Here is a 6,993-nt window from a genome sequence, read left to right as displayed (position 1 = left end):
AATATTTTGATGAAAATGTTTTGCCTCCTTTATTTGTGTAATTGTTGCAATGCATATAATCATATTAGTCTGAGTACTTTTGGTTATGTGAAGAGGGATTTTAAAACAACTTGGAACAAATGTTCTAGGCACAGGCGGTTGTCATATGCAAGACCCAGGTTCATATCTCAAAGGTCAAGTCACACATCGGGTCAAAGATCACAATGTGACAAATAAATCTGTCTGAGGAGTATAACTTGGCCTTGCCTTCAGAGATTTTGAAATAACTTGGCACAAAGTAAACTTTAGAGGCCGCAATTTTCATTGGATATTGATGAAGTTGGTCAAAATATTGATATCTAGGTCAAGTTGGATATTTGGCTCAATGAGCCTCATGTGGGGTCAAAAACTAGTCACTTGGTCAAATGATAGGAAAAACCCTTTTGACATCTATACAGTCCACATGTTATTTGAATCTCGATGAAAGTTGGTCAAAATGCTGACGTTCTTTGGGTTTTTTGATGTTAATTACTTTCAAATTTATGACAATTTTTTGGGAATTAAAGGAACAGCCATCCTATGTGTTAAGAGTGCTCATGAAAATGCCAATCATTTTGCTGAAAAAGGTTGAAAAAATACTAAACAGATAAATAGCCAATCCAATTTTCCAAAAAACTAACAGGCCCTGATTTTTAAAAAAACCTTTTGACCTTTATAATTAATGATTTAAAAAACCTAAAAATGCAATGTATTGTCAATCCTGATTAGGTGATTTCTCGTGAAATATACGACTGTCACCACTTAAATCTCATAAATATGCCTTCATTTATGCATATGTAAAGATACCTTAGTTCTAAATTGGCCCTTGAAGAAGTGCTGTCCAATTTTCTGCTCACTGTTGAAGCTGGACAGACCCAATTAAGACTTTTCCAGGGGCCATAAAGAGATGTGATCAAGCAAGGGGTCAATTGACTACCTTACGAGCTGAATTATTTAAATAGAACCCAAATAAGATATTTTGAGAAATTCTTGTTCAAATAGTTACACTTTGCATTCAAAATTGTGCTGAAACATAAGACCATTTTTTTAGGACTTGCTTCCAGTCTCTTCTAAAGCTTCTCAGAAATTACTCAGTTTGCCCAAAAATGAACAAGGCATCTATCAATAGAGTAAGGCGGAGCAGCTAAATTAAGTAGTATGGAATTTGTTTAAAACATTTTTCGTCTGGACTTTTTAAGGCCAAATAGTGGAAGTAATATTAGAAAAATTTTTCAAGAATAGGTGTTTTAATAAATTGTAAGTGCTAGTTGCTATTATAGACATATATTTCTATTTGATGAAAAAAAATCTGTGGGGAAGGTAAAATATATAAATTTTTAAATGCCTTAAGATTAAATCTTTTGAGACCCTTACTTAAGACAGAGGAATGATTCCTGTAGTCCCCAATGTAGGCAATGCCCTAAGAAGCAGGCAGATCACTATCTGCCCATTATATAGAGAATTATATATGGGGGGATCAGAATTGTCAGATTAGGTGTAGGAATTTATCTAACAGCCTGGCTTATTTTGTTCTATCCATGGTACAGCAAATCTTTTTATATCTGCATTCAGCTGGGAATGACAACGTAGCTGGTGATGGTGGAAAATAACTGGTGATGACGGCGTAGCTGGGGAAAGGCAAAAAAGCAGTGATTTTCAATGTTGATGATGGAGACCAAGCTGATTGTGGCTTAGCTGGTGATGGCCAGATATCTGGTGATGGTGACCTAGCTGATCATAACGACGAAGCCAGGAATGACGTCCTAGCCGGTGATGGAGACGTATCTGATAATGGTGATGTGGCTGGAAATGCTGTTGGTGATGGGAATGTAGCTGGGAATGGGGAGCTTAGCTGATGGTAGAGACCTTACTAGGTATAGTGATGTAGCTGGTGAAGGGGGCGTTCGGGGACCAGAGGGTTTTTAGCTGGTGATGGGGAATAGCAAGAACTGGACGACGGAGCTGGTGTTTGGGGCGTAGCTGGGAACTGCTTATAAGGCAGGTGATGGTGACACAGCTGGACCTGGGATGTAAACTGGGTTAGGGGACGTAGCTAGAACTGAAAATGTAGATGGTTATGGGGACACACTGGGATGTGTGATGTAAGCTGTTGAGGGGACGTAGCGGAACTGACAATGTTTGATGGTGATGGGGGCCACAGCTGGAACCTGTGATGTTGCTGGTGATGGGGACGAGCTAGCCTGGCGTATTTCTGGGGGAGGGGGCAGGGATGGTGATATGGCTTGGAATGGTGATAGCCCGAGTCAACATAAGGATGGGCCTGATCTTAGAATGTTGTTATTTTAAAGATAATAAATTATTTCATGCTTTTCGTTGGATTACTGTAATATAACGTAGATTAATCCTGATAAACTACCGGTGAAAATTTTCAATTAAATTTTTATTCTTCTGGTTTTTGTTTGCCGCTTTTTCAGAAACTTATGCTTTTAGCATGAAATAAACGAAAAATTGTTTGTTTTAGTGAAGATCGAATATATTTCACCTCGGACACCAAAAGTTGTTATTTTCACTCGTGGCTGCGCCACTCGTGAAAATACCCTTCTGGTGCTCACTCAGTGAAATATATTTCGATCTTCCCCCTAAACAAACAATTATCCTCTTTTGAAATTTTTATTTGACAGAATATGACTTTAAATCCAAATCAAACTATGACGAAAACGAATTAAAAAGCATGCTTCCCTTTGATCAAGTGATGCATAATGCCCAAAGCACTATGTAAGCGACATGAGGACTTCTGAATAATTTATATGTAAATACAGCTGATTTTTTTGTTCTTAATTGTTCCTTATAATAGGAGATTTTTACTATGTTTTAGATCAACTTTGGGGTTCAGTTAGAGTTATAACCTGTAGAGCAAGGCATGCCGTTGCTGCTTTTCCCAAAGTGTTCCACAGTGTTGGCAATAGGAAGGTAATGTTTCTATTGAATCTTTCAGTTGGTAAATACTACACATGATTTATAACACTGGACAAGGTATTTTAAAGATGAGTTATTTTTTAAGGTATTTAAATTAAAAAAAAGCAGTAAAGTTCCTGTACTAGAATCATCTTTGGGACTTTTACACAGTGATCTTTAATAGTGAGATGATTCGAGAAGAGAGATATGAGAGGTATTAAGAAAGTTTTGAGTCTGGCACTCTCTCTCTCTCTCTCTGGGCAGATTCTCTCTCTCTCTCTCTCTCTCTCTATATATATATATATATATTCTGCCCAGATTTACTGTTGTATAACAAAACCATCTGCATACTTTCTCTCTCTCTCTCTCTCTCTCTATATATATATATATATATATCTAGGCAGATTCTCTCTCTCTGTATATATGTATATCTGGGCAGATTCTGCCAACTTTTACGGAATGAATCGTAGATCAAAGGATATATCTGCCCAGAAATGCGGTAGTATTATCCTATACAGTAATGAATACATTTGACTTGTTTGGCAAAAATGATTTTTCAGGCAAACTATTTACAAAAATTTAAAAAAAAAAGTTTAAATGGTCTCAAGGTCACCCATTATAGCTCGACTTTGAAGAGGAGCTTGTTGTACTCTTCCCTCATCTACATCACTGTCGGTGTCGCTTTTAGTTAAAAGTTCTTTATTATGGTCAATATCTTTAATGCTGTCAAAGATATTTGCTTTGAAAACATATTTATTTTCTCACTTTGTGCTCAAGGTGAGCTTTTAGGATCACACTTTGTCCGTCGTCCGTCGTCAACATTTTGACTGTTAACACACTAGAGGTCACAATTTTGACCCAATCTTAACGAAACTTGGTCAGAATGTTTACCCTCATTGAAATCTCGGACGAGTTCGATAATGGGTCATCTGGGATCAAAAAACTAGGTCACTGGGTCAAATCAAAGGAAAAGCTTGTTAACACTCTAGAGGCCACAATTTTGACCTTATCTTCCCTGAAACATGGTCAGAATGATAATATGATAATCTGTAGTTTTTAAGTTTGAATCTGGGTCACATGAGGCTAAAAACTAGATCACTAGGTCATATTCTAGGAAAAGCTTGTTAACACTCTGATAGAGGTCACAATTTTTACCCATTCTTAATGAAAATTGGTCAGAATGTTGACCCATTCTTAATGAAAATTGGTCAGAATGTTACCCTCATTGAAATCTCGGACAAGTTCGATATTGGGTCATCTGGGGTCAAAAACTAGGCCACGGGGTCAAATCAAAGGAGAAGCTTGTTAACACTTTAGAGGTCCCAATTTTGACCCATTCTTAATGAAATTTGGTCGGAATGTTACCCTCATTGAAATATCGGACAAGTTCGATATTGGGTCATCAGGGGTCAAAAACTAGGTCACAGGGTCAGATCAAAGGAAAAGCTTGTTAACACTCTAGAGGTCGCAATTTTGACTCATTCTTAATGAAACCTGGTCAGAATGTTACCCTCATTGAAATCTCTGACAAGTTCGATATTGGGTCATCTGGGGTTAAAAACTAGGTCACGGGGGTCAAATCAAAAAACCACCAGAGCAAAAATTAAAAAAAACCCTTTAAATAACTCCTTCTCATGAACCGCTTGTTTACCTTTCATCTTATTTGAAGCGACTGAAATCCAGATTTTGAGTAAATTTCAACTTTTGACTAAAACAAAGTTAAGTCATTCCATAAACAAAAATATCGTTTATGTGTCTAAACCGTTTCTAAAGAAGAAAAAAGTTTTTTTTTCCCAGGCCGGGGATTCGAACCCGCATCTTTAAGGTTTTAAAAAATTTACCAACCACCTAGCCCCCCTCGACCACTCCGCTTTCTATATACACAAGAGTCCAGTGGTTTTCCCTACCAACTACCCATTTACAGCTGGGTGGACTTAGGCATGTGTGGTAGAAAGTGTGTCACCCAAGCACACCACGCCTTGACCGGAGGATCGAACTCGGTCCGCCTGATTCGCAGTCAATTGCTATAACCTCTCGGCCACGGCACCAATACAGTCAGGTAAAGATGATTAAAGGCACACCTGTGAGATGACAAGATGCTTTCATTGTTTTCTGATGATATCTTATAATTCCATGAACTATTTAAGTATTTCTTCATTAAGGAGATAATGCGCGGCAATTTACAGGGGACATTCTGGAAAACGTGTGTCCAGCAATTTCACGTCCTTCGTGATGGTCTTTTGCTGATAAAATGAATACCTGGCAGATGGAAATCATATGCTTATACATTAAGTGTTATAAATACTAATGCACCGTAGCGTCAAAATAGTTTCAAAAGACAGAGATATGGTTTTGGGGAGACTCGCTGGTATATTAGGCTTGCGAAAGGGCAAACGTGAAAAAAATCGCGAACCTTTTGCATCGATGGGTATCAGTTGACTAGGATGGGCTGACTGCATTCAGTTGCCAGTACTTTTTAAACCATCTAAAAGGTACTGTGTTTCCAACTAGGTGGGAATGATATTAGTTCTCTTTCCTACGTTTTATATTTAATATGTTTCAGGAAGTTCTGAATACGTGCAAAAGGCGTTTCCAGATTTTGCTGCATTTTTTCTCTCTTTTCTAATGCGGTTGATAAAACAGAGAAAATAGCGATGAAGAAGAAAAGAAAACGAATATAATACGTCATGCGGCATGTGATGGACTAGGAAGTATTGCAAGGAGTACCATTAATTTGTTATTGCAAATGTATGTAGATTTAATGTGGAGGGGAAAATAGTGCAACAGGGCTCGGTGTTCTTTTATGGTTAAGTCAAGGTGCTCCATTGCATTTTTTCGTTTTCCATATTGCTGGTCTGTTGGTATGTTCTCAAACTTAATCAGATGACGTTTATTGTTCCGCCATGCATATATCCGCATAATTGTCGCTATTACTTCTATGTATGAATGGAAGACTCGTAAAATGTAACAGAATTGGTTGTTTTGTTCTTATCGTTTGGGTACTAAAATAAATACACGATACTGCCCATATGACTGCTTTATATGCTCTGCCTATATTGCTTATATATATGTACATTATGTGTTCTGCCCATATTACTTATATATATGTACATTATGTTTTCTGCCTGTATTGCTTATATATATGTACATTATGTATTCTGCCTACTATGATTTCCAAAACTGCCAGTAACGTCAAACGATGTATCTTCCTATGAAAACTGCCGGGATAGAATATACTATATACACTGCCCACGTGATCTGCCTGATAAGAAAACATTATGTTTGCGACTCTGATGGTGTATATAGGTATATATCAGTAAATCGATAAAATATACATTTGACTGAAACAGTGAAGTTATGTTTTGACACCTAGAAACACGTCTTCCCATAACTATAGTCCTAGGACGACTGCCCGAATTTACGGTAAAACCAGTATATATATATATATATATATATATATATATATATATATATATATATATAGGCTCTATGTGTGTATTTAGATCATCAGTAAAAGAACACGGTTGCCACCGTTTTTGCTTTTGTTTTATTTATACTTATAACCGTTTCACGTGAATACAATCTGATAAAAAAAATCAGTGAGGATGCAAAGGCATAAAGGAATACAGGAATACAAGTAAGTCCCTAAGTCCTTGACAAAATAAAGATTTATTTGCAATTTTATAACTTTTATGAAAATGTGCGAATTGATACTAAAATAAGTCAAACTGTAATTTGTTTCTATTCTAACATGCAATAAGCATCATTAAGTATGTTCTTTTAATTTTGAAGGTAGGATAGATATGATAGAATGACCAATTATGTGCACTGCTCTCCAAAATGATGTGATAAACTTGTACTCGTTGGAAGTTTAAATAACGTCTGAATAGGCGGGACCCTAACTGTCTAGTTGTTCGTATGTTTTTACTGACGACCTAAATACTCACGAAGGACCTTAATATATAAAGATAAGATGTCGTGCGCTCGAGATAAGATGTGGTAAAGATGTCGTGCACTCGGAATGATATATCGTGCGCACGAGGTAAGATATCGTGCGCT

The sequence above is a fragment of the Mercenaria mercenaria genome, chromosome 9, assembly GCF_021730395.1.
Source record: "Mercenaria mercenaria strain notata chromosome 9, MADL_Memer_1, whole genome shotgun sequence".
Taxonomy (NCBI): domain Eukaryota; kingdom Metazoa; phylum Mollusca; class Bivalvia; order Venerida; family Veneridae; genus Mercenaria; species Mercenaria mercenaria.
The sequence above is the reverse complement of the archived record's forward strand: the minus strand, read 5'-3'. Positions refer to the sequence as shown.